General features: G+C 40.7%; 1 protein-coding gene across 2 annotated transcripts in view; it reads right to left on the bottom strand.

Annotated features, from left to right (window-relative positions):
- Nucleotides 1-27,062, bottom strand: part of RNF19A (ring finger protein 19A, RBR E3 ubiquitin protein ligase) — a 58,027-nt gene extending 30,965 nt beyond the window's left edge. The window contains exons 1-2 of one of the 2 annotated variants that reach the window (XM_014257619.2): nt 26,928-27,062; nt 23,888-24,042 (exon numbers count right to left, since the gene is read on the bottom strand). The gene's annotated coding sequence lies outside the window, so the exon portion shown is untranslated. The remainder of the gene's footprint in view (nt 1-23,887; nt 24,043-26,927) is intronic. The other variant, XM_005516987.3, reaches the window with a different exon arrangement.
- Between the last annotated feature and the right edge of the window lie 356 nt (nt 27,063-27,418).

Below are 27,418 nucleotides of genomic sequence, written 5' to 3'. Positions count from 1 at the left end.
AGGTTGAAAAGACTGAGCCTACTCAGCACAAGAGAAGGGGAATGATCTAGCAGCATTTACAGGCAGACTCCACTAGCACTGTAAATAGTGTAAACACTAGTTAAAAAGCACAAAGCAAGAAAAAGCTGAATGCCAGTCATTTAAAGTACATCTACTGCTGTACCTATACTGGAAATACAGTACATGCCAATAGGAGGAGTTATTCTGCCAGCACAATTATCCCACCTACAACATCATACTATGTTAAAATATATGCTATGTCAGCACACAGCAGGATTTAGACAGGTTGATGAGAGTTTTTCCAAACAGTTTTCATTGACATCAACACAGACTGAGAAGCAAGCAGAGTTTGTCTATGTAAAACAGGTACTGCGTAAAATAGGTAGAAAAGTCATCACAAGCACACCCACTCATGGCTTTAAAGACTTAATCTTATGAAACTTTCTTAGGCTTTATTGCCTTGTTAATGGTGTCCAAGCATGAATCAACACAGGGGAATTTGTGAATCCCCTGCAAGCCGCTGCATTAGCCAGAGGCCTCGTGTCAGGTGACACACTGGGTCACAAAGTGCTGACGAGACCCTAGCAGTGCTACCACATTCTGGATGGCCAGAAAGCTTCACACCAAATTTTAAAAAATAAATATTCAAAGGTTTCCTATGTTTCACACATTTACCAACAGAATACCAAGTCAAAAAATAACTGCAGAAGACCTACAGTGATGTTCCTCTGCCAGCTGAGGATGCTACAGCAGTTCTTAGTGCTTAGTGACACAAATGAGTGTGCGTCAAGATGTAGCTGCACTATTCCACTCACTCTGTTAACTATTAAATTAGTGAATTATACCTCCATTGACAGGCCACACAATACCAGAAGTAATTCTGAAATATAACTCCCTCACCCTCATGCTTTTGAGGAGGGATTGCAAAGCCTTTTCCCCTCCATTCACCCCCTCACACTCAAATTCACCTACCCTTTCTGTGCTGGATGTTACTTTTTTCCTCCAAAACATCATCTTAATCAGCTCTTTCTACATAATTATAGAAACATCATTAGTTGGGCCCCTTTGTGCAACTGACTGTGACACATAATTTATTTCCAACAATTACAGGCAGAAAACATGAAGCAAGCATAATGCAATTCCTAGAAAAGCTACTGTGCTTATTTTCTCCATTATTTAGAACAGCTAAACACTTCCTAATTATAGTCTTCAAACAAACCTGCGTTATTTCAGGTTCTGAGGTAAAACCATACTTTGTGGCTTTTAAATAGTAACACTGGTAATATGCCTTCAACTGTCCCCTTTTTAGTAAATCTTTAAAAAAACCTAACACCTTAAGTCAGATTTAAAAGCTTCCTAGACCACAGAAATATCAGATTTGGTAAACTGAATTAGTACAGAAGATGCTGCCTCCAGCCATGAGTACCTGTTAACCTAAACCTGAGATCCAGCCCTCAAGTGTTGAGATGATTTCTTCCTTCAAAAAGCAGCACAAACAATTTGCAAACAAAAATGCTTCTTGTTTATTTTTAAAATCAGCCACAACCCTACAGCTTGACTCTGAATCCTGTCACAGTGGCATCCACAGTTCTGCTCTGATGGCCTTAAATATAGCTTTCCTGAGCTGTCTGCATGCAGATACATTTTAGATGAAACAAGTACCTTAAACTGAATATAACACACAGGCTTTCATATTTATTTTCAAGTCATAGATATTTGTTTAATCAGCAACAACAAAAGTCAAATCTCTGTTCATCTTAAATCTAAAACACCAGTTTCTCTGGTGGCTCATAAATTCAGTGTCTTTGAGTATTTTCTTTCTTTCTACTTATAAGTTAACCATTAAGAATTTCAAATTGTAGTAGATGATTACTGATTTATTTTCTTTTTGCTTACCTAAACCTAGTGTTAGCACGGGGCGGGGGCTGGGGGGTGTAAGTCCTTGAGCAATATATTTAATTTGCCTCTAAAAAATATCTTCACTTGAAACACCAGCAAAGACCTGTTACTGTAACTGCAGTTTAAAATGCTAAAAGCAATGTCCTGCCAGCCAATAGTATCAGGCACAAATATTTACAGAATATTCTGAAATGCCTGTAATAAACAAATGGGAGAAAACATAGTTTATCAAGTACATTTTCTACCCACAAAAGACATACAGCGAGTAGCAGGCTACAAGGACGACTCCCAGTGACACCTCCCAAGCACTGTTTCCATTCCAGCATGCCTTTATTCCAGAGGCGAGCGGCTCAATGTGAGGCTCAAAGCAAAACCTCACCCTAACTTTGCTGACGTCAGAGTTTTCTTCCCAGCAGACTCTTTAGAAATAGTGACATTAAGTCTCCATTGTGCTGTGGAACTCAGAGCTTGCATTCCTGAATCGGAAAATGAATGCAAAAGAGCAGGAAGAGGGGGAGGACAAATTCAGTTTTTCAGCCCGAGACTAGACTGTATCTGGCACAGTCTGTCCATGTGACCGGCTCGCTTTGCAGGCTTCAGGTAAATTCTCTGTCAAGCACAGGCAGGAAGGGAACGGAGCAGCAGCCGGAAGAGCCGCGGAGGTCAGCGGCGGCTGGAGAGCCGGCCAGGCAAGGGAAGGCAAGGCCAGGCAAGGGAAGGCGAGGCCAGGCAAGGGAAGGCGAGGCCAGGCAAGGGAAGGCGAGGCCAGGCAAGGGAAGGCGAGGCCAGGCAAGGGAAGGCGAGGCCAGGCAAGGGAAGGCGAGGCCAGGCAAGGGAAGGCGAGGCCAGGCAAGGGAAGGCGAGGCCAGGCAAGGGAAGGCGAGGCCAGGCAAGGGAAGGCGAGGCCAGGCAAGGGAAGGCGAGGCCAGGCAAGGGAAGGCGAGGCCAGGCAAGGGAAGGCGAGGCCAGGCAAGGGAAGGCGAGGCCAGGCAAGGGAAGGCGAGGCCAGGCAAGGGAAGGCGAGGCCAGGCAAGGGAAGGCGAGGCCAGGCAAGGGAAGGCGAGGCCAGGCAAGGGAAGGCGAGGCCAGGCAAGGGAAGGCGAGGCCAGGCAAGGGAAGGCGAGGCCAGGCAAGGGAAGGCGAGGCCAGGCAAGGGAAGGCGAGGCCAGGCAAGGGAAGGCGAGGCCAGGCAAGGGAAGGCGAGGCCAGGCAAGGGAAGGCGAGGCCAGGCAAGGGAAGGCGAGGCCAGGCAAGGGAAGGCGAGGCCAGGCAAGGGAAGGCGAGGCCAGGCAAGGGAAGGCGAGGCCAGGCAAGGGAAGGCGAGGCCAGGCAAGGGAAGGCGAGGCCAGGCAAGGGAAGGCGAGGCCAGGCAAGGGAAGGCGAGGCCAGGCAAGGGAAGGCGAGGCCAGGCAAGGGAAGGCGAGGCCAGGCAAGGGAAGGCGAGGCCAGGCAAGGGAAGGCGAGGCCAGGCAAGGGAAGGCGAGGCCAGGCAAGGGAAGGCGAGGCCAGGCAAGGGAAGGCGAGGCCAGGCAAGGGAAGGCAAGGCCAGGCAAGGGAAGGCAAGGCCAGGCAAGGGAAGGCAAGGCCAGGCAAGGCCAGGCAAGGCCAGGCAAGGCCAGGCAAGGCCAGGCAAGGCCAGGCAAGGCCAGGCAAGGGAAGGCAAGGCCAGGCAAGGCCAGGCAAGGCCAGGCAAGGCCAGGCAAGGCCAGGCAAGGCCAGGCAAGGCAAGGTGGAGGCGTAGCCCTGCCCCGGGCGCATCCTCCTGGCCGGGCCGGCAGAAGGCAGCACCAGCCCGGCATGCCTCGTCCCTTCGGGCCACACCGCCCGACCCAGACACAGTGACGGCAGACAGCAGCGCATCTGCCTTCTTTTCCACCTTCCAAAAACAAACCAGATGCCTCAAGTAAGAAACATTTGAATTATTCTAGAAGCAGAAACCAGAGCCAAAGCTAACAGTTTGTACACTCTGTGGATTGCTGAAGACTAAGTGATTGCTGAAACTGCCTGCAGACACTGGTCCGTGGCGGTGGCAGAATACCTCACACTGGCTGCCTGGGGAATGAACAATAATACGAAAAAAATATCTAAAAATAACTCAGAAGTCTCTCTCTCTCTTTTTTGTTTTTAAACAGTGACCAGGGCTCACCTTTGCACCAATCCAACAAGCAGTAACATTCTGAATTTTTACTCAGAAACATAGCATTCACTCTCAGCAATCTACACAAAAACATGAAGGCACATTCACAAATGTGATGGCTCATGTCACAGATCCTCACACTCAAGTCTGTAAGCAGTATGACCTTGCAACCATCTCAGTTTAGGAAGGACATTGAGATGCTTACGCATGTCCAGAGGAGGCAACAAGGCTGGTGAGGGGCTTGGAACACAAATCCTGTGAGGAGTGACTGAGGGAGCTCGGGTTATTTAGCCTGCAGAAAAAGGAGACTCAGAGGATCCCTTATCACTTATCAACTTCCTGAAAGGTTGGTGTAGTCAGGTGGGGGTTGGTCTCTTTCTCCAGGCAACAACTGACAGATCGAGAGGACACAGCCTTAAGCTGCGCCAAGGGAAAGGTTGGATATTAGGATAGATGCGGATATTAGGAAAAAGTTTTTTACAGGAGGGTGATAAAGTATTAGAATGGTCTGCCCGGAGAGGTGGTGGATTCACCATCCCTGGATGTGTTTAAAATAAGACTGAATGTGGCACTCGGTGCCATGGTCTAATTAGGGCATGGGTTGGATTCGATGATCTTGAAGGTTGCTTCCAACTTAGTCATTCTGTGAATTCTGTGATTCATGCCTTACTCTCAGCTACATTTATAATAAAAGGCTCCTCACTTCAGTCAGAGCTTCTACCTGACACCCCGCAAGAGCCAGATGAAATAGAACCCTCACCTGAAGACAGCATTCTGAAACAGATTTATAATGTGGATTTTATAAATCTGCATTGAACACTCAAAGAAAATGATACTTAGCTTCCACGGTCCCTGACATGGGTCTGTTCATTAATGAAAATCATCTTGGGGAGAAAACTGAGCATCTGACAGAGACACCAGACAAACCAGAGATGATGTTGACATTTAAATGAAAACCAAACACAAAGAGCTTCAAGTTTCATATTCACAAAGAGCCACATCTGTCTCTAGATAACCTGGTGACACTATCAAACAGTACTGAATTAACTGCAGTTTACTATCCCATTCCAACTTATTGCACTGTGATCTGGACAAACCTTTATTTGTATTTGCTATCCCACAGCAAGACCAGGTCAGTACAAAATACCTGCAACATTATGCCAGCTACTCTTTAGAAAATCTGATATCACAGCTTGCTTCTCCTGAACTGTAAATTTTACTACACAGGTGTTAACTCCTAAACTGTAGTCTGAACCCAGACCTTTCTTTTGGCCACTGAAACAAATTGTTAAAATGTGTTAGGTTTTCTCAGGCTGGGTGGGGAGGAAAAAACAAACAGAATAAACAAACTCTGAAAGCATTTAGGATTTCAGAATGGAGTGTTATCACCAGCTCCACTCTTCAGGCAGCACTGAAGTGCCTACAGCAAACGTGAAATACATCTGTGCAAGGGCTTTTGTTTTTTTTCTGCAAATCTGCTTTATAACGCAGGGTGAAACTTCAACAGAATGCATAAATATTCTTGATGATTGTTTCATATTCAGTCTGAAATGTACTTCTCTAGCCTTGTAACATTGCAATGTGTGTGTGGTTTCCTTGCTACAGCTAGCACGAGACAAAAATGAATCACACACTCTACCAGTGCCAGAACAGAGAATAAAACAAGCACAATCACTGTTAATGAGGAACGAAAGTCCTCTTCAAAAATGTTGGCTGCACATCTGTTTCCATCGTAGGATTAACTTTTTCAGTGACTTTACCTGAGAAATAGGGCATATAAAATGTCAAAAGAGTTCTAGTGGTCTACAAGTGAGACATTTTAATCAGATTATTTTAACATAGGTAAGTTGATAAAGCAGGAGCTTTAATGATTTAGTAGTTATTTAGAAGCTTCAAGTCTGTAATTGAAAACAGCAGATAATAACAAATTCTGTTCTGAAAAGAATGCAGTGTCTTTAACATTTCTAGTATATTGTCTTTTCAGTAAGGGGAGCTTATTCTATTTTCTAAACAGTTAGTCAACATTGCACTAAAAAGAAAAGCTGTAACAGAAAAGTTATTCAGAAATAATTCTGAAGTTCTTTTAGCTGTTCCTTCATGTTCATATCTTTTAGGATTATGAACAAAGGTATTTGTAAAAATTCTCTTTCTGTCCTGATTTCTGACCTTTCTGATTTGCAATCACACTGTTCATGACTCATCCGCAAATAATTCCAGGGACAGAAAAGTATCAAATACTGTATGAAAGAACATAAATGATTCCTCACTCTCTTCAAGTTGTGTGCAGCTACAGAAGTACTCTGCTGCTGTTTTAGCCAGTATTTTTAAAGAACCCTCCTCTGAAGAGCAAATCTGTTGTCACCTTGCAGCCATCACAGTGGTACAACTGTGAGTCGTGTGATGGAATTTAAGGAAGCTGAAAGACTAAGGCACATTTAAAAGGATTCAAACATCAGTACAGGTAGAGATTATGAATGATAAATGCAAATAAACTAGAAGAACAATCTGCCAGGTCAACTCACATGGTACAACACTATGTCCAAAAAGGGATTGTTACAGCTCACAAGACTTACGTTCTTTACTTACACTAACACACCTTAACCTAAAATTATATGCTGAGTGCAGCCTTTTTTAATACCTGCTGGTCAGGCTGACCATTCCTTTCTGGGAAGATAACAGCTACACCAAAAAACATAGCATTTTGTTTAAATTTCACTTTTGATATGACTGAGGTAGTTTATATCTGCCTACACTTTCCCATTAGAGAAGTTACAGCACCTCCAGCTGCATTTGTGGCTTTTGAATGGAAGAGCAAAGCACTACTAAAACCTAAAAGGCTTCCCTGTCTTGGTACAATCCCCATCCATTCTCCCCAAATGTCCAGTCACATACTAACCTCAGAAGCCACAATACTAGAAGACTGTTCTGAGACAGAAGGGGAGAGAAGAAAAATGAGAAAAAGAAATATGAATGTGTGGAGTGAAAGTTAACCTACTGTACAAAGCACAATTCTATATAAATGACACATAGATTCAGTATTGTTTGTTCACTAATCTGACCTTACCAATATGGCATACAAATTACTGAGAGAAGGGAAAGAGGGGAGGATGTGACACAGATTGTTTTCAAGACAGTAAGAAAAAAACCCAGAAGTATCTAGAAGTTGCCCTCTCCTATTAGGTACTCACTGGTGTAGAGTAATTGTGTAAGTGACATCTATTCCGTCCTTAAGTCTGGCCTAATAACAAAGAAGGAAATGAATATAAAAGTTTGGATCATGTCTGTTTCAGCATTCCTGAGAATTCTGGTTGTTACTTTGACTTTCTGCCTTACTAAAAACACTTTTCCTAATCCTTTCATGTTTGTCTACAGTATCAAGATCCACCAAAAAAACAGGAGCTACCAAGTCATTTTCTAGCAATGAGGACAATAAAACTGTTGTGTTAAATGACTTTTTAATATAGAACCATTTCCTAGAGTGCATTTAACTCTAGTACATAAAAGTTCTACACAGCCATACCATCCATACCTGGCAAAAACAAATGAAAGCAAGTCATCACATCACTGCTAATGTAATTATAGAAGACAAAATCTTGCCCTCCTTCTTCCCCCCCAGAAGTTCCTTTCCCCGATAAATAAATTACCTGCTTGTGACACACAATATTATCAAATACACTTCAGATAACAGAGGCACACAAAGCTACACTAAGAACTATAAGGACATTTAATATTGCACACCTGAGTGCTCAAAAATTAAGGATTCCAGAAAGCAAGCTGTTCATAAAAACTAAAGTCAGCATCCCCCATGCAGCCAATTGACAGCGTAGCTGGTGCACTGGAAGGCAATGCAAATTTTGGTCGAGTTTCAGCACCTATGACAGCTGGCTGTGATACCTGATCCTTGTCACCGTTTCCAGGGACATCAGGACATCTCTCCCCCTGTCCATAACAAAGATCAAACTACCAGGACTGGCAGATACAGATTAAGTGGGGCCAGTTGCTTCCCACACAAGCAGTGGTGAGTATAGCATCAGGTAGGTGAGCTGCAGAAAGAGAAGCTTGAAGACCTCTGCTGGATACCACTTAGTGTTCTAGCAGTCATTTCCAGGCCTTGGGGAGATCCTAAAGGCTGTGTCCAGTTTCTGAACTTCCTACAGAATCACATAGACATACTGATTTTTCTGGAGTGGCCTCATTAGAGTCGTGGCTTTTTCTCATTTCCATACTAAATGAGTCTCCATGTCTACATGTTGTATATTTTTTGCTTTATAACAACATTATACAACACTGAATTCACAAATACTACACAAATCCTTAAGATATTTTTACCAGACTAAAGGCTTCAAAATCATTAGAAAATCAATCTTCAAAGCAGTCCTGTGAAATCTTCACAGAAATTCTGCAATGGAAGATTATTTTCCAAATTTGCAAAATGGGAAAGAGACACCAAAGTTAATGCTGTCACCTGAAATGAGATTATGATATTGTGGGCTGCCAAAGTTCTAAGGCTGTTTTGCATCAATATAGAGCTGTATAGTTTCAAAACTTAGGCTGAGCACTGACAGCACTGACCTGCTGAGCAACACCTGAAAGTCTGAAGGTGGGCATATAGGAAAACACCTAACTGTTCTATAAGGGCCTTGTACAACACTACAAACAGTGTACAAATGAGGTGCCACAGATTCCTTGTTCTAGCATTCCCTATCTTAAGTTTATATCCCAGCACATCCCAAATAACGTGGCTGTTGTCTAATGATTTAAACGCCAACAGTATTTTTTTCTGTTGTCAGGGCATGAGACTGTTCTCTTACACAAATTTTCTGCAATTTAATAATTTGCAGGCACCAAGTGACAAGACTCAGCCAGCATTAACTAGAATTAGTTTCTCTTTGAAACTTCTATCCCCGTGACAGATTTGATTAACACTGGCCCATGGGTTTCTAAAGAGGACAACAAAGCTAGAAGAATGCCTTCTCTCAAGGACACTACAGTCTACTACAGCATGTTTTGAACTAGGGGTTGTGGAATACATCTTAAAGGAGGAGTCCTGTGAAATAAACCCATGCTCCTGCAACAGCAGACACAGGTGGTAGCTGAGAGGGCTGTGCATGGCAAAACTTCATGTAAACCTTTCCATCCCTCCTCCCCAGATGTTGGTCAATAATTAGCAGGTGTTAAGGACCTGTGAACAGCCTCTTCTTTTTTTATATAATGTTCTTTTGCAGGTGCTGTAGTTCAAGAGCATAAATGTGAAACAGGGAAAGCTGGCATAAAAAGGGAGATTTGGTTTATAACCAGCTGTTTCAGTCTACATCACCCTCAATTCCTTCATGCAACCTTTTCGTCCCACTCCTCCCTTATCCCTTTCCTTTCTACCTCTTCATTGCCTCTGCCCATCACGTTTTCCTGCACCTCCTTTAACTGAAGGCAGACAGCTCCCACTCTGTCTCAAGCCTTTCATCCTGGCAGAGAATCAAGAGCAGAAGGAAGCATTCCCCCTTCTCACTTGGGTCTCTCATCATTGACTTGATGCCCAGCAGCCATGATACAAAATTTAAGTACCTCACCACTTGCTACAATGGCTGAAAAAGTGGAGCTGTCTGTGAAATGTTCAGAATTTTGGTGCTACAGCGATCAGTCTTTAAAGAAAATGTTCAAAACCGCTTTCTAAAAATTTGCCATTCCTTGCAAGTATTCACAGAGATAGAAAAAAGACGCAGCAAGGCTTCTCTAAGAAAATAAAAGCAAAAGAAAACTAAAAACCCTTCAACCTCTGATCCAAAACCCAGATATTATAACATTCCCAGGGCAGTTGCACTGCAATGTATTTTTAAACATTAAGAAACTTTTCCTCTGCATTCTCAGAAACAATATTTGGTGGGATTTTTTTTTGCTTTAGACCAACTACATTTTGAATGAAATATAACCAATAATCTGAATGCCTGGCTTCATAATATGAAGTATTTATCTTACTTATATAAGGTATTGTCAGTTCTAAGTATTGTATACACAGTTGTATACGCAATACTTGTAGCTCCTAACAAACTCCTAAAAAGAGGAATTGTTTGATGTTTACTTGAGGTAGTAGCCCCAGTCCAAATAAATACCTACCAAGACCATTTCCATTATATCATACACTTTTAGCACATGTAGGTGCATTTTTTCATATCTAGTACAAATTCTAAGAACAAAACATGAAGAGAAAGGATGCATCACTCATTTTACAGACAGATGTTTGAAGCAGCCAGATAATGTGACTTGCCTAACTCTCAAAGACAATGCAAAGAACAGCTGACAATGGACAGAAGAGAACATCTCTTATCTCACAGCCAGACTGGGATGACAGCAGTGATCACCCTCCTCTGTCTGAGCTGCTAAGCATTAAGCCACAGTAACTCCACAGCTTGTTCTTACTTGCTTGTACTTTAACATATGTAGCACACCAGTCCACTCATCACCACGGGCTGTCCTTAAAAACATTTATAAATCCCACCATCATTTGGAACAGAAATAAAGAATGCTTTTTACTCCTTCGTATGTAACTCCATCATCTGTCCCAAATATCCACAGACTATGTCAGTACAAACAACTGTTTCTCCCTTTTATCTCCTGCTCATTTTACAGTACAATATCCTCCACAGAAGTGACATCACTGGAGGAAGACCAGTTACATTTTCTTTTGTTCAGCAAAGTATATGGTCTGTAATGGTAGCCTGGAGGTATTTAATGCCATTCAACAGTACACGTTTCTCATCCTTGAAGGAAAGACACGTCTAGAAGGAAAGACAAACACTTGATAAAAAACAGACATAAACAATTTCAAAGAATTTAATGTACTGACTCTGAATTTTAACAGAAAAGTGTTGAAACCTTTAGAAGGAAAGGTCATGCAACAAATTTCTTATTGGTCCCAGGCCCTAAACACAAACTTTTAATGTGTCAGAGTGGTTTCAGATTCAAGAAGCACATTTATCTCCCAGCCACTATGATCTAGTACCTTCTATACTGCCATCCATATAAATACCAAATCTCTCTGTCAGCACTGTGAATACCCGAGAAAATCTATGGCAATGAGCCCAACAGCCAAATGAAACACAGCTCAAAGAACTGCTCCTTCAAAAATCAGGACTTAATTTGCTATTAATCCAACTGAATATATTCTAGTTCTTACACTATAATGTGAGGACAGAAGTTCTAACTTATCCTCATCTTTCTCCTATCAGAACTGGATTTCTACCTAGAAAGATGTGAAGCCTTGCAACAGCAGTGTCAGCCAGGGAAGCAAGTGCATGACCTGAGGCTGATGAAGTACTGCAGAAATCTCTGCATCATTTGCAGCCACACACAGCCACCCGTAACACAGTGAATTACATATTTTCTAGATTTACAAACAAACAGTTGGAAAATACTTATTTTTCCTTTTGTCAGTGGTTAGCAGAAAAATAAGCAATTAATCAGGCTGAAATAATAAATCTTGAGAAGAAACACCATGAAATTTTTTGATCTTACATAAGATTCATTATTTTTTAAAGTGACAGGAACTTCTACAGACAAATTGATCTAAAAATCATAGTTTTAACTGATGGTAGAGTATCTATGGATTGTTCAGAAAAGGAAAACAGATTAGGGTCTTCTTTTTCTTTATATTATGTCATATCACAGGAGTCTTGCTGATGCATCATGATCCATATACAAGTTCATTGACTGATGGAACACCAGCCAAGATAAGAAAGGTGGGAGGACTGCCAAACAAGCATCAGTGCCAAATTACAGTGAACCCTTCATTTTCTCTCCAGCTTTGCCACACAAGAGGCTTTATTTCCAACAAATCCGGGCCTCCATTTTACAGATATGTTGGTGATAATGCATCTGCTTTTCACTTGGACTTCCTTCAATGAACTGTGAGAAGTAACATACAATGACACCAACAAGCTCTGAAACCACTTTCCCATCAAAGTGTAAAATCCTGTCATCTTTGAGCACCATTTCTTCTGGTCTGTCCCATCTGTTATTTAAGAGGAGTGAAAAATAACCATGTCAAAAAAAAAATAAAAATAGAAAAGCTAGCTATTCAAGAGAAAGCTTTTCCACAAAATAATAAAATGGCAGTCAATAGCCAGATTATTTTGATTCATGGTATCACATGACATTTTAAGACTGCTGTCGAATTGCATATATAAAAGAACAACAGAACCAGGTTATGACGCCAACTAGAGACCGCACTAGTTCCTTGAATTTCAATTTTGCACCAAAATGTTCTCTCCACTCCCTGGTGCCCCCAATCAAAACTAATCTATGGGGGAAGGAAATTAACAAAATTGAATCCTGTGCAGGCACAGGTTTTTTCTTAATAATAATTTTTATGGCAAATTGGCAGCACATTTTTTTCTCATTTGTGAAGCATTATTAAAGGTGGGACAGAAACACCCTGAAACACGCTGGATGTCTTTCAGCTGACACCGATTTAATCCCACACTGCCAAGATTTCACCAGCCACCCAGAGGGGTCAGAAACAAACTTGTCTCTCAAAACCAACTTATAGTTTATGTCCTTACCCAGTCAGGGCTGAGGAAGGAACTTGGATTCAGATTGGTTTAATTTTAAAAGTGGAGGAGAAATTTGAACTCCTGTCAATCACTGTATCAGCTACCAAAAAAAAAAGGAATATAGCAGGAACATTCTGATCCTCTGCATGTCACTAAACTTTGTTTTTTCTTTTACAGAACAGAGTGAAATAACTCTCTCCTATTTCCATATTCCCTTCTCATTACATCTAACATCTATAAGAGTCCACACATTTTATCAAATTACTTAAATTTTTAAAAAATCTAATATTGTAACACTAATCCAGTTATTCAAAAGAATTATTTTTATTGCAAATCTTTTTTCCTCATTGTTTTAAATGCCTCAGAAATATAATAATAATAAGCCATAGAATAGTCTGCAATCACAGCCGGCAGGAAGGACAATTTTTAAACTGATGCCTTGGATTTCAGATGGTCCAGTAACTCAAAATCTGCCTTTTAAAAACAGTATTAGCATACAATTTTTGCTGAGGAACAAGCTAGTTAAAAGTGTTAAATCACACAGATAACCTTGAAGTTAAAATTTTATGGCCATATAAATGTGCATTAGTATCTCAGTTTTCCAACAAATGTGTTGTTTTTTATTTTTAGTCTTTCCCAAAATACCAAATACATGATGGAAAGCAGTATACTATATTACAATGTAAGTGTACTAACTTATTCTAACCAATAAACAAGCTTGTGAAGAAAAGCTTCCTTAAAAAAGAATTAAAGTAACTTTATTCTAATGAATCAAAGTACAACCTCATCTAGTTGTGACAGATTTCTTATGCCAAATAATTTCACAATTTTGATACAAATATTTAGTATTATGCCCTGAATAAAGACAAGAGGAAGTCAAGCTAACTACTGAGCCAGGGAGAACATCAAGTTTATAAAGCATAGCCCTTGTATTTGTATGTAGCTTACACCTGGTCTGGTTTGTCAACACGAGTAAAGTATTTCACCAATCAAGGACTTGATAAATGTTTCTCCAAAGCTATCAAAAAGCTGCTGTGAAACAGAGCTGAACTGGTAAAAATCTTGGAAATTACATTATTTCCAAGAGCTTGCTGAAAGCACTTCCCTACAGAGCATAATATAAATGGAGCAAACTTTAATAAAATGTTTTGGTAACAGACCAAAGCAAACATAAAGCATCATGTCTTTTAAAATGCTAACCACACACTTATACAGACACAGCAAGAATATTAAACACATGGCATCCCAAGAGAATGCGGGGAAGCGGTCCTCACAGGTCAGATCTGCAGAAGAAATGAACTGGCAGTGAAATCTAAATATGACAATTTCAGGAGCATTCAATACTGTAGCTATAGTAAGAAAAACGAAAACAAAAAGGCATCCAACAATTTTGCATGTTTGTGTGCATAAATCAGCTTATTTAAAAATCAAGTATCTGTAGACATCCTAATTAAGCAACCTTGCCAGTAAAACTATTCTATTTTAATTATATTCCTTAAGTAATGTCCTGGTTAAGCAAAGCATGAGATACTTGCTACCTATGGTTTTGGGATACTCTAGGTAAGGAGTCACTGAAGAAGAGACACTGCCCTGCAGTAACCACTACAAAACTAAATTATCTGTATTGCCTCTTTCAACCAGGGAGCTCATCTCCATGGAAAACTCTTATTCTTACGCCACTATAATAAAGATATGCAAATTTAGAATGAGTCCAGTAAACCTTTTCCAACATAAATTCATAGAATCGGTTATGTTGGAAAAGACACCTGAAATCATTGAGTCCAAAGTGTTAACACAACACTATTAAGTCCACCACTAAACAATTTCCCTAATATAATCCAATCTGAGGTGTTTGATAGTAATAGTCCTTTTGCTATGGAAGACTCAAGAGGAAAATCCCTTCAGATTTACACATACGAATAAAAAATGTAAGACGGAAAGGTACATTTGGTTTTTATTTATTTGAGAAAGGAAAGTAAGGTTGTTTCACTTTTGAAAGAAGTACTTTGAAGTCAGGAGCTTCACTGTTTACTTGAAACCACTTATTTCCTCCTACAGTTCCAAAGAAAACCGTTACACAAATACATTAGAGGAAGCAGGTGAATAATTTCATTGAAAAGCTACTTAAACTTCTGAAAAACAAACTTTATGTCAGCCCAGGAGATCTTTCAAGCATTTCCTTATGTTACCTGCTAGAACATAGGAATTTAGTATTTATCTCACTACTGTATTAAAAGAAAGCAACCATAAGATAGTATTTCACAGTACTAGCAAGCCATGCATGTTTTGTGGTCCTAAGCACAAAATAAAATTATCATAGTGACAAGAAAACACCAACATGACTTCAAGCTGTAAATATATGAAGAAAATCCTTAGCATCACCAAAATAATGTAGTAAGGTACCTAGGGACATGACAGTTAAAACAAACAAACAAACAACACAACCTCCCCCTTTAAGCTAGATTGCATAATTCCATGAGATACTACATCACTTGCTTTCAATGCCCTCAGTTTCAGTTCAAACATACTCCTTTTATAAATCAGTTATCACTGAAGTTACAGTAACATCTGGACTCGTTTAAGACTAATTAAACTAAATATAGCTTTAAGAAATGTATTTTAGCAGGAAAAAAATACATTTACAAAATTATATTAATGTGCAATTAGGCAGCTTGCAGGTTTTTTGTATTTTAATATAATTTCGTCCAACAATGCACAAAGCAACTCAGTGTGGACAGAGACAAGGCAGATATACATGAATGTAGGTAGATAGATACATAGATAAGGACGTATTTTAAAATATGAAAATATTTAAATATTAAAGAGAATACAATTTTTCCAATGTACAGAGCAAGAAGCTCTGGTATAGAGGGACTTTATGCTCAGTAAACTTCACTGCATATTTTCAGAATCCTACAGAAGCAGGCCCCACTGAATTAGCTTCAGAGGGTTAAATTAGTACAAGCAGTGGCCCATGCTGACTCTTGTTGCAGGTTAACCCACCCTGAAGCATAAATTCAGAACAGGACCACCTTTCACTCTTCAGAACAAGGTCAGGCATTTGGTTTAAACTGCCTGTAGTAGAGGTTTAAGCTAAATCTTTGGATCTGAATAGGAGCAAGGACACTCATTGCATTATATGAACGGCTAGTAGGTTAGTGAATTCCAAGAGAAAGGGATTAAAAAATAGAAGGTGGTAACGAGCATAACATTCTATTTACTAAATTAACAATGTCCTTTGGCTTGCAGCCAAGTTTCCAAACTAGTTTATACACTATTCTGTGGGACTAACTCCCAAAAGGCAATCATTTACCAGAACTCACTCTATAGATGCTGGATACCAGCAGCACACAAAAGAGTACAGCAGTCCTACAAAAAGCAGCAGCAGGCTTTTAAAGCAAAGATGGATATAGCACCTCATGGTTAAACAGCAGATGTTATGGGGGAGGAGAATGTAAGCACACAGTCAGATTAAGTCCAATTGGAAAAATATAACTATGCTATTGAAAGCAGAAAAAGTCATAAGTTAAATGCACTGTGTCACCTCATTTTTACAGTTTAGCAAGTAATTTACTTCAAAACACAGTATTTTCTTGTTAAAAGAAAGGCTAGTTATTATTATGACTGCCTGACACTTCCCACTCTAGCATCCTATTTTCCAACCTGCTTTGAATCTTCTCAAGCAAATCGGTTTGAAAGTTATATACTAGAATCTTCTTCAGAACTCTTATTTCAACCAGAGTACTTAAGACATTAACATGAAAACACCACAGCTCAAAAAACCACAACAATCTAATGGAGAAAATTATCCTAGAAGAGAAAATAAATCACAAACTTACAGTGTTTTCTCTGGAAATGTTTAGCACTAGCACACTTTGAAGCTGGAATTTGAATTCTGGCCTGTGTAACTTGGATGTACATTTTATCACCCTTCCAGCAATGTGAATATATCCATGCTTGCAAATTTTCAGGAATGTGAGAAAAAGATACCCAGTCTTCAACAAAAAGCACATATTTTATCTGCTAATATCTCTACTAAACTTGATCCAGCCTGGAACTGAAGAGAATTTTCCTTTCACTTCCAGGTGAACAATATGCCTCAATCAAAGTACCAGAAAATAAAAGTAGGAAGCTGACTTATCTTTTCCAACATCCAACTAATAAGTGGCAGCAATGTAGAAGAAACTTCAACCAAATGTGGAAGGGGTGGGATTTCAACCTAAACCGTGCTGCAATTCCAACAAGTCAAAAGTGATGGCTGCCAGAAAGGCGACCGAAACCTGCACCAAAACTGGAAGGCTGAACAGCAACTCCATCAGAGCATGCTAAAGAGAAATATGTAAGAAAAAAATAGGGATTGCAGAGTGAGGAAACTAACAGTGTTGTTTGGGGGAGTAATCTATGAACTTTAGCACAAGTAATAAGAGATTATGTATGAGAGACAGAATGGACTGGCTGATCACAAACACTAGATGAAAACAAGTCAAAAAAAGCAAGAAAGATTCTACAGAGTAGTTGAACAGGAAACTTAGAGGAAAGGCATCTCAGTCACGGGAGAGAAAAAGTAAAGACATCAGATTAGGTATTGAAAAGGATGTGATTTTAGATCTGCTACGGTATCATCCTAACAAAAATCTTTACTGGCTAAATATAAACAGGATTTGCATAAAACACTCTTAATGATGCAGAAAATAAATGTTACATTGCTGGTGACAAAAAAAAAAACCAGCTTGTACTGTCAAAGCAAGCCTTCCCCTACAGTCCAAAGACAGACATAAAACACTCTACACAAGCACGTGGATCATACTGTCTCAGGTCAATCCCTATAAAGCATAACACAGTATTATTAGATACTACTAGCTCAAAACAGCACCAGTCTGCCTAGTTTGCAGCTTCCAAGCCTCCTGATATGACTGCAGTTATTATTTTTAATGGATACAAAACAACACACAAACTACATTAATTTAATTCTCTTTCCTTGATGAAGCTGCATTTGGAAATGATTGCTGAAGTAAGTTATGACAGTTTAACTGCATGGCTTCTATCCCTTTCCCCCCACCACCAAATAATGTCTTTGCCTGGTACACACTTATCAGGTCACTGGTCAGGATTTTGTTCGTTTTTACTCACTGCACTTCCCATAAAACATATTAAATAAACAAATAAATAACTACTGCATAATGCTACATTGAAAGAAGAAATTGATTTCCTCATAAGTCATTGCAGAGCACCACCGTGTTAGATTAATATTACTGAAATAGTCAAAACCATACTCATTCCACTGAAGTAGCATGATGCACATATATTAACAGATACAATATTAGAATATGATTAAGTATTAATTTATTTACCACCTCAGGTGCCTGATGTGAGATAGCCTAAATGAAAGTAAGTTCTTGGGCATGTTACACAGTAAATATGTTCAAAGATACCTTCAGTATCAATAGTATACACACATCCCTACCCCAAACAAAAACAGCCAAGATTCAGATGCCTATTTCAGACAAGATAAAAATCTTTTTTTGCTCTATTTGCATTATATCTCTTATTCAATGGAAAGAACTGCCCTAGAGACTACATTTATTTCTGCCCAAAGTAGATGGATACCCCAGTAGAGCGAGCAACTGTATTCTGAAGAATGCTTCTGCAGGGGGAAAAAGCACAGCTGTATAATTAAGAACAGTAACTTAATAAAGGTAGGCACAAATGATAATCTAGCTATGGTTGCTTCTTCAACTTTAATTCTGGCCTTTCTTAACATTTGAGAATTTTACCTGAAACCTTAAAGTTACAATTAATTGCATGCAGTGGCAGAATCAGTTTCACTTTTCGTTCATATGTGCAGTCCTTCACATTTCAAAGCCTGGGCAAACCAGTCATGTAATTGCTGCAGAAGCCATACCTTGCCCTTTCTAGTATTTCTAGTCCACTCATTATCATGGTTTCGGAGAAACATTTAAACTACCAGCATCCTAAAGCTGTTTTCTATGTCTTTACAATAGTGTTCTTGCATTCTGTACACAATGAAAACCTGATCCATTCTTCACCTACAAAATGCACTGTTTTGCAAAATGTACATTAGGTAAGTTAAAGCTACTGCAAGTAGGTAATGACTTCAATAATACATACACAAAGCTGTACTCCAGTCAACTGTTTTTATGACCTGAGACTTGTGATAATGAAGTTAAATCTAATAAACTCCCTTTTTTTGAAAGAAAATCAGACCACCAAAATAAGACTTCATCACCTAATACTCCAAAATCACCCACATCCAGATACTAATCTATAGTAACACTGTTCATCCCTATTTCAGGGATGAACTTCAAAGGTGAATAGTTCTAACTTCAAAAGAACTGTATTTTACAGAGAGCTTCATTCCCACACTGCGTTTTTACAGACAAAAGCATCCATCTACCCAAGGCTTCCCATGAAGTGTTGCATTTCTGTTCACTGTCCTGCCAACTGGAAGCTCCTTCCTTTCAGGATTCTAATTTATTCTCTCACTGAATGATTTTTAGCACAATAAAACTATTAGTCTGCATACTTAGAGGTGCATTTTCACCATTTCATGAGAAATACCAACCATATCAAGTATTTTTTATTACCAATATTTTTTATTATTTTTATTTTCATCCACCAGAGAGAAACAAAAGCAAACTTACAGAAAATAATAATATGAAAATCCATCCCACAAATGCAGTGCATTGTGGCTTTATATTAATTGTGCATATGCAATTCTCCATAAAGTGGCTTTAAAAAGCATACAGTGAAAAGATCCCCACAGCTTGTGAAAGACAATTTAGGTTGCAACTGTGACTTACAGATTATTTGTTACCCTTAAAACAGAAAGGTAATATTGTATGACCTTTGAGATAAGAAAAATTGTATGACTGTATAGCCCTATTAAAAAAAACAGCAATATCTCACACCTCAGAAACAAAACAGAAAAAAGGAACAATGAAACAAAACCATGTCACTGTCTTCATATTTTACTCAATCAACAGTTCTTGGTCTAGATCCAGCCAAGATATTATGCTGATTAGGACAGGGTGTAGGAGGTAGGAAGAAACCATTTTCACTGCTTACTGTTTTGAAGCAAAAGCTGTAACATTGCTGAGCAGGACTAAACAGGATGCTTCTATTTCTTAACCCATTCCCCAGTAAAAACACCTCCTGCAAAGCTTAAACTTATCTTCTGCTGTTGAATTAATCTGTCACAACATATACCTTATCTACTAAGAAAATTAAACACTGAAAACAGGGAAGTTTGTTCTTCCTTTCCCAGACATGCAGGCAGCATGTAATCCTAATCATCTAAATTCTTGCAAAGCAGGATATATCTCTTTGTTTATCCTTGTTCTCTTTTCATGAGTTAGTTAATCCATTACCTAATTTATCTTGGAATCATCTTTAATTGTTAATAATGGAAAGACTCAGGACTCCTGTGCTGAGTTTACAGGCTCTCTTCTATTCTTGCCCTGGCTGAATTTCTGCCTGGTGTCAGGTCACAGAAGGCAGTCTACTTTTCTGCAGCTATGCACAACCACCACAAAGTCCAAACAATGCACACAGGCACATAAAGGCAAGAAAATGCAATAGGAAATAGGAAGTTGAAGGAAGAGAGGAGATCAAAAAAACCTCAAACTAGTCATATAGGAACTTTAGGAGGAAAATACTTTTGATCATTAGGCACCAAAACCTTTCAGTCAAAATGCAGATGGATTAAAACCATGGTGATGTGAAAGGAAGAGCAGCATGCACAACAGCTTTTTAGGTTTCTCCTCTATGTTGTCCCACAGATAAGACTTACACTAACTGTAAAATCTTACACTTCAGTAAAGCATCAGCCTGGAATCACAGACTATAAGCACTATCATTTCCTTTGCTTAAAAAGGAGCCAGAAGTTTGATACCTCTATCTCTGACCATGAGTAAAAGGGCTTCTGGTACCCCAAGACATTTTTAGCAGTACCATAAAAAGGAAAGCTTAACTTCTTCTTTTGATAAAAGCAAATTCAAACAAAAAGTAAGTATCAGATACAGCTTCACAGGTAAAATGAAAGTGAAAAGGTAGCTGCTTGTCTCAGTGACCTGAAGCAAGGTCTTCAACTCAGGAAAAAAAAAAGTTAATTTAAAAGGCTTTATTCTGTTTATATTTGACTTAATAGTATAGTAGAACACAAATTCAGAGCTCCTCCATCATGACACCCAGTGGGGAACACTTTGATTAAAGTTATTTTTCCAGTACACAATCTAAAAATAAAGTAACCTTGAACACACTCTACCTTCCAGAGACATTTTTTTGCATTGATCAATGTATTAGATTGCTTATTACGGAAACATGAAAGGCAGACTCAGAGTAAGATACTTCCCAATGACTGACCAGAAGAAAATGTTTCTTATCAGGCTTCGTCTTTGCCAGCAGGATGATTTAACTACAATTACTATTTATTCCCATCCAAATGATCTTCCTCTATCAGAAGTCTGAGGGACACCTGGAAGTTCCTTACATAATGCATTTCAATATGAAGGAGAAAAGCCAAACAGTATGTTGCAACAACCACTCTCTGTCAGCACTGTCACTTACTGTATACAGTTCCTGTACAGATGTTAATTAATGCTCACTAAAACATTGACTGGGGAACTCCTATTAGATCTTGATACAAGGAAGAGCTGCAACACTAAATATGGGCTTGGCATATGGCCCCAAATTTCAGGTCATAAAAAGCCTAAAGCACTGCTCAGCTATCTAATTTACACAAAATAAAAGCCTTCCATTTCCTAAAAAAAAGTATAAATGTTTCTTCCTGAGATTGAGTTCTGAATGACGATACTGCAGAAGATCTGCCAAAACATCCCTCCCCTTGTCCAGCTTCACAGAAATATACAGTAAGTACTGAGCACCATGTACTTTTAGCAAAGGAAACAGATGAATGACGCATTTAGGCATAGCAACACCAATAGTATTTTCCTCTGGAATGCAACTGTTATGGTGCTAAGAAAGACTCTTATTTGTCTAAGAGCAGTTAACAAGGTTATTTTGTAAAAATACTTAAAAATAAAAACAAGGCACAGCAGCACTAGTGCTGTGGTGCCATCATATCCAGAACACTAGCCAGGCAGCACTGCCAAAGCCCCATGGCTCAACTGAAACCTGCAATCCCACCTGAACCTCCACTGTCCAGAAGATCCCCCAAGGTGCAAAGACCACTTTGCACTCCCTAAAAAGCATTTCTTGAAAATATGTGTGAGGTAAATTTGTCTCACCATAAGTTGTACACAATGCACAAAATGGTCTAACAAATTAAGCATTTTAGGATAAAAATAGAACTTGATTATTTGATGTGGCTCACAAAGTTTGGTTTTATGTGAAAAATCAGATCATTAACCAAGAAATTTAAAAGTGGTAATTTTATTTATTAAGGATATGCAGCATCAGTGAAACACAATGAGAACAAAACAACATGATTCTTACTGCATACAATTTCCCTAGATTTAGTCCTCTTGCTGAAGCAGTTCTTCATCCACTAAATGGAACAACAGAAGGGGACAGCCAGGAGCTCCAATTTAGAGTAAGCTCTAATCTGCCTTACGGGAGCAACTAAAGGACCTATGGAAAAACGTTTGTTTAACAGTAATTTGTCTCAACTATAAATGGAAGCAGAACAGAACTGACATAGTCTATAGACATGGACAATGACAGTTTGTGCTGAACAATAACAGGATACTTGCATTAATAGAGTTGTGCTCTATTTAGGAAGCAAAACCAAGTGACTATACCAAACTAAATTGGTACAAACATTTATTTCTGCAAGATACCCTTTAAATGTCTCGCTGAAGACATCACTAGGGGATATGCTGGCCTCTAAAGAGAGGAAGTTTTAATGCCTGAGGAAACACCTGTATATATGAAACTTTAAGCTCATTTCATTAGGTCATTTTGCATTTAGGTTAAAATAACTTTTATATCAACTTTCCAGACTGGGGCAGTATGTCTAGATGCAAAGTCAATCTTTGGAAACTCACCTTTCAAAAAAAAAAAAAAAAAAAAAAAAGGATAAAAAGGCAATAAACTATCCTCGTCTTAACAATTGTAATTAGTGTTTGGCTTAAGAGTAGAAAAGCCAACAGTAATCTTCCCATTACAAAAAAAAGTAGTCTAAAATGAAAGTACTCCCACTTTTTTTTTTCCATGGATAAGCCCCACGGTATGGTTAATTCTTCTAGTAAGTATGCCACAACATCAATGAAGGTAAAGCAAAACAGACACTCAAAGCCTGTCTCACTTGCCACCTAAGGGTGGTATCACAAATGACATCTCACAGCTCACCTGTGGAGCCTTTCTTCCTTCTACAAATTCTACTTTGAGAGCTCAAAGACCATTCTAAAGCTGGCCTAAGACATGCTTACAACAGGAAGAAAACTTCTTGTAGAGCTCTGTAATATTCTAGTCCCACACAACATTTTTGGCTCTTCCTAGATACCTACTGCTTTGGTTTGGATCCTTGAGTCAGTACTTCTACTAAGAGGAAAAAAAACCAGAAAAAATAAGCAAGCCATGCCAGAGAAGAACCAGCAACCAAAACCAAGGTAAAACACTGTTATGAAGTGCTTGAGAACTGCCAGAAATGTACATGAAACAATCAAGATCACTGATGAAAAGACTGAGCCACCTTATGACGCAGATGAGTGAAATCTCTTCTGCAAAGTCTCTTTCCATCAACTAACAAATAAACTTACAGAAAGTACATTAAAACATTACTGTGATAATGAGGTGAACATTACTTTACAGAAGTCTGGAAGAAATCCATAAATATCAGCAACAGACTAAATACCTATTTATTATTATAATGCATCAAGAAATGAATTTTAGAAAGCATCTGAAGAAATCTGCTGAAGTAATCCCTGAAGTGAATACTTAAGGGGGAAGAGTGTAATTCTACTTTGAATTCTACTTGTAAGTTTCAGGATTAAAGTAGAGCACAACAGTATCTGATGTGTAATCTATATAAAACTCACAAAGGCATACATTTTTCCTTAAAGATGATTTAATTGATGATTTTAAATACAAACTACTTGAAATGAACTAAAATTAAAATAAAACAAGAATAGAACTTTCACTTCAGAGACTCAGAAATAAAAGAAAGTCTCCTCTTGTGAAAAATAGAAGCATAAAAAAACCTGCCAAACTGTTTTAAGAGGTACTGATACAGCTTCTTCCATATTATTCCTACTGGGGAAAAAAATGGTACATTGCGCCACTTATAAAAACAATCAGTTCCCTAAGACTCGATGTAACTTTTTACCTTCTTGGTAGAAGTCTACTTCCAGGTGCAATTCACATGCCTTTAGCAGTAAGATCCAACACCAGTCCCAGTGTCTTGAAGCTGTATTGGGTACACTGATTCATTCAGCTACACATCTTCCATTCGTTAACACAGAAAGCACAATGGAAACAGAGCTAAGATAAACACAAGACAAAAATCTGAAATCAACTTCTTTATGGATTAGCCAGTGTTAAAATCAATACTTCTACTAATCATTCAATGAGCTTTCGCTGACCCTCAGAAAGAATCAGACTGACTCACATCTCAGCTACAAACCACAAATCACAGTAAGAGTAGAACCTGAGACATGTATCCATCAACTCGTTTAATTCAGGTATTAAAATTTATTCTGCTAGGCCAGTACATGATGTTTACGTACAATTCAGAAAACAAATCACAAAGCTAATATGGATGTCTGACCACGGCCAGAGTAAACTGACCCCCTAATGGAGACCACAAGCTTGGCTAAAGGCCATCAGAGGACAGTGATATAGCCGTACTTCAGAGCTCAAAGATCTTTCTTAGTGCTTCCAAACCAAGATTCAGAAGTCCTATGAAAAGATTAAGGCAATCCTACATTGTCATCAGGGAAGGAAGAGGGGTGGTGTGTGTGTTCTGTCTTTTAAGGAATACTTTAAAAAGACTAAGCATGGATCAAAGAGGGCCAGGAAACGGGGGAGAAAACCCTACATACTGTATTAGTTAGGGAGAATCACCTACTCATTGAACAAATTCAGTCTGAAGTTCTTCTCAAGGGGAATAGTAGCTAAATGCTGTTAATTAAGAATATGAAGGGGGGGAAAGCATATACCATATATTTTCCAGCACAAAAGACTCTACCTAACTGCCAAAAGAATTCAAGGGCTTATGTTCTTTCACAGGTTGATAATATTTACGTGAAACAAATTTTCCTAATGTGTCTATTAATGTTAACTGGGAATCCCATAGCTAAGTGAGTTTTAATGATTCATTTACTAATGGCGACCAGTATTTGTACTCTCTACTAAGGTAAACAAATACATCTGTCAAGCATCTTCTTTCCTCCTGAGCCTCAGCTAGTACAATTCATCAAAACCTGATGATTGCTCTGCATAAGGAATGTGTCATTTGTCTGATACACTTAAGTTGAAGGAGAGAGAAGAAAACCACACTTAAACTCCTTTTAGAAATGATGATCTGATGTCCACAAACTCAAAAATAGCTGACAACATAAACATAACAGCTTGAATTCAATTTAAATGCTGAATTGTATAAAACACAGTTGAAACTGGCATACTTCAAGAAATACGCACACAGAAGAGTTACACATATGTAAGCCTTTTACTGAACTCGTTTTCAAGATTAGCATTATAATCATTGTGCAAAACTGAAACTTTCATTTTCTGGACAAAGAGGCTGAGTTCACACACAATTAAAAATAAAAAAGCGCTTTCTCAGCTTTCTGAAAGCTTGAAGTACAAGCATTTAAATGTTTACAGTTAAGTAAGTGCCAGATTTTGTAAACTGCTAAGTAACGTTACACAGCCATCATTTCTAAGCATTTGAGTGAATTCTGTTAGCTGGGCAATTCATAATTTTACTTCAGTCTGACCTGAAATCAGAAACTTTATTTTCCAGTGAATTTAATAAGAACTAATAGGATACTGAAATATGGTTCTTTGACTGAAAAAAATATTAATTATTAAAAAAACACTGAAAAGGAAAATTCATTTTAAAAAATGAATCTATGTTTAGTTTTGTCTCCAGAATTAAACCCTGCAAGATGCATTTCCCCAAACTGCACTTAATAAAATAATGTTATCCCTGATGGTGGCTGAGATAAAGCACTAATCAGTCCTAATGCAAACTACAGTATTTCAACAGAAACAAGATTTGTTGTGCTCCTCGTGGAGAAACACAGGCACATATGCAATAAGCAACCACAAGGGCATGAAAGCTTCAGATTTTGATTTCTCTGCTCAGCACTAACAGAATTCTACTACTGACCCTTTGGCATATTCCCATAACTCCATTTCACTACTACCCCTCTGGCAAAGCCCCACTTCTTTCTGTCAAGAGGCAGTACTGGAGCAGGAGAAAGGCAGAAGGACGCCTTCCCTTCGCCAGCCATCACCTCTTCAGCTCACTTACATGCACGCTGGCTTTTCACACAGTTTGTTACCAATTCTTCCCTATCTTTCGAACGTGCGCCTGCAGTAGCTGCTGCGTGTGTATAGCAAACTGCCAGGTGGAAAACTCCCAGCTTTGCAGAAGGACCTGTGCAAGGAAAACACTCGGCAGGACGCGGGCTATTCCCACTGCCTGTCCCCCACCGCCTTCACAGCCGAGATGCAGTATATCCCTGCAAACTCCTCCACTCCTCCGACCACCGGATCCAGGGTGGGCAACAGACCACAGAGGGGTCAACTAGAAACTCTCAGGAGGGAGGGTGTGAACGGTGCCCCCGGGGTGCGTTGGAGGCCCTGGAGCTGCTCGAGCTCCTCTCCCTGTGCCAGGTGTCCTGGTGCCCCGCAAGTTCCAGTGCCGGAGCTCCCAGGCCCCCGGCCCCTTGCCGCTGCCGGGCGGCGAAACGCGGCGCCGGCCGAGGGGCCCCCGCGGCCCACCCAAGCCGGCGGAGGGCGGCAGCTCCTCCCCGCACACCGCGTCCGCCGCGCCGGGGCCGAGCGGGGCCCACCCGGGGCTCCCCCAGCCCTGGGGGCCGGCCGTGCCCCCCTCCTCCGCCACGGGCCGCTCGCCCCGCCCGGGGGGAGACAATGGACGATGACTTCACCCTCCAGCAATGTGAAGAGCAGCGGGGGACGCCGCCGACTTCCCCCCGGCCCCCAGGACGCTCCCGGGCCCTCTCCCCGCCGGGCTCGGGCTCCCGCCCAGAGGCGGCTCCGGCTCGGACGTTCCGCTCCACCCCTCACCCGCCGCCACGCTCAGGGCGGCGGCCGCCGGCAGAGGCCCGAGCCGGGGGACGCCGCCACCGCCGGGCCCCTCGGCGCCCCCCGCCCCGCCGCGGACCCACCCCCCATACCTGTGAGTCGGCGGGAGGAAGCGGCGCTGCTCCGCTCGCCCGAGCCCGGCGCCGCGCAGGAAGCGCCTCCCTATGTGTGTCTCTGTGTGTCTGTGTGTGTGTGTGTGTGTGTGTCTGTGTGTGTGTGAGTGAGGAACGGAGGGGGCGGCACCGCCCGGCCGGGTCGGGGCGGGGCGACGCGGGGCCGGGACCGGGGCCGGGGCTGCCCGCGGGGGAGGCGGCGCCCGGGCCGTCGGTTTCCGCGCCGCGCTGTGGTCAACGCGCACGGCGGTGCCGCCCCTCGCCCGCCCCCGGCAGGGCGGCCCCGGCGGGCGGGAGCGCTGCGGACCCCGCGGTGGAGCCGGGGGCGCCTCCCGGGGCACCCGCTCCCTGCCGCCCCCGGCGCGGTGCAGGGGACGCTCGGAGCCGGCGGGGTGGGTGCGGTGTCTCTGCCCCCGTGGCGGGGGACGCCGCAGCGCTGCCTGCTGCAGCAGCAGCAGCAGCACAAGGTA

The sequence above is a fragment of the Pseudopodoces humilis genome, chromosome 1, assembly GCF_049639895.1.
Source record: "Pseudopodoces humilis isolate 2021_Gansu_Grassland_sample_001 chromosome 1, ASM4963989v1, whole genome shotgun sequence".
Classification (NCBI taxonomy): domain Eukaryota; kingdom Metazoa; phylum Chordata; class Aves; order Passeriformes; family Paridae; genus Pseudopodoces; species Pseudopodoces humilis.
Note: the sequence above shows the minus strand (reverse complement) of the source record. Positions and strands in the feature narration are given on the sequence as shown.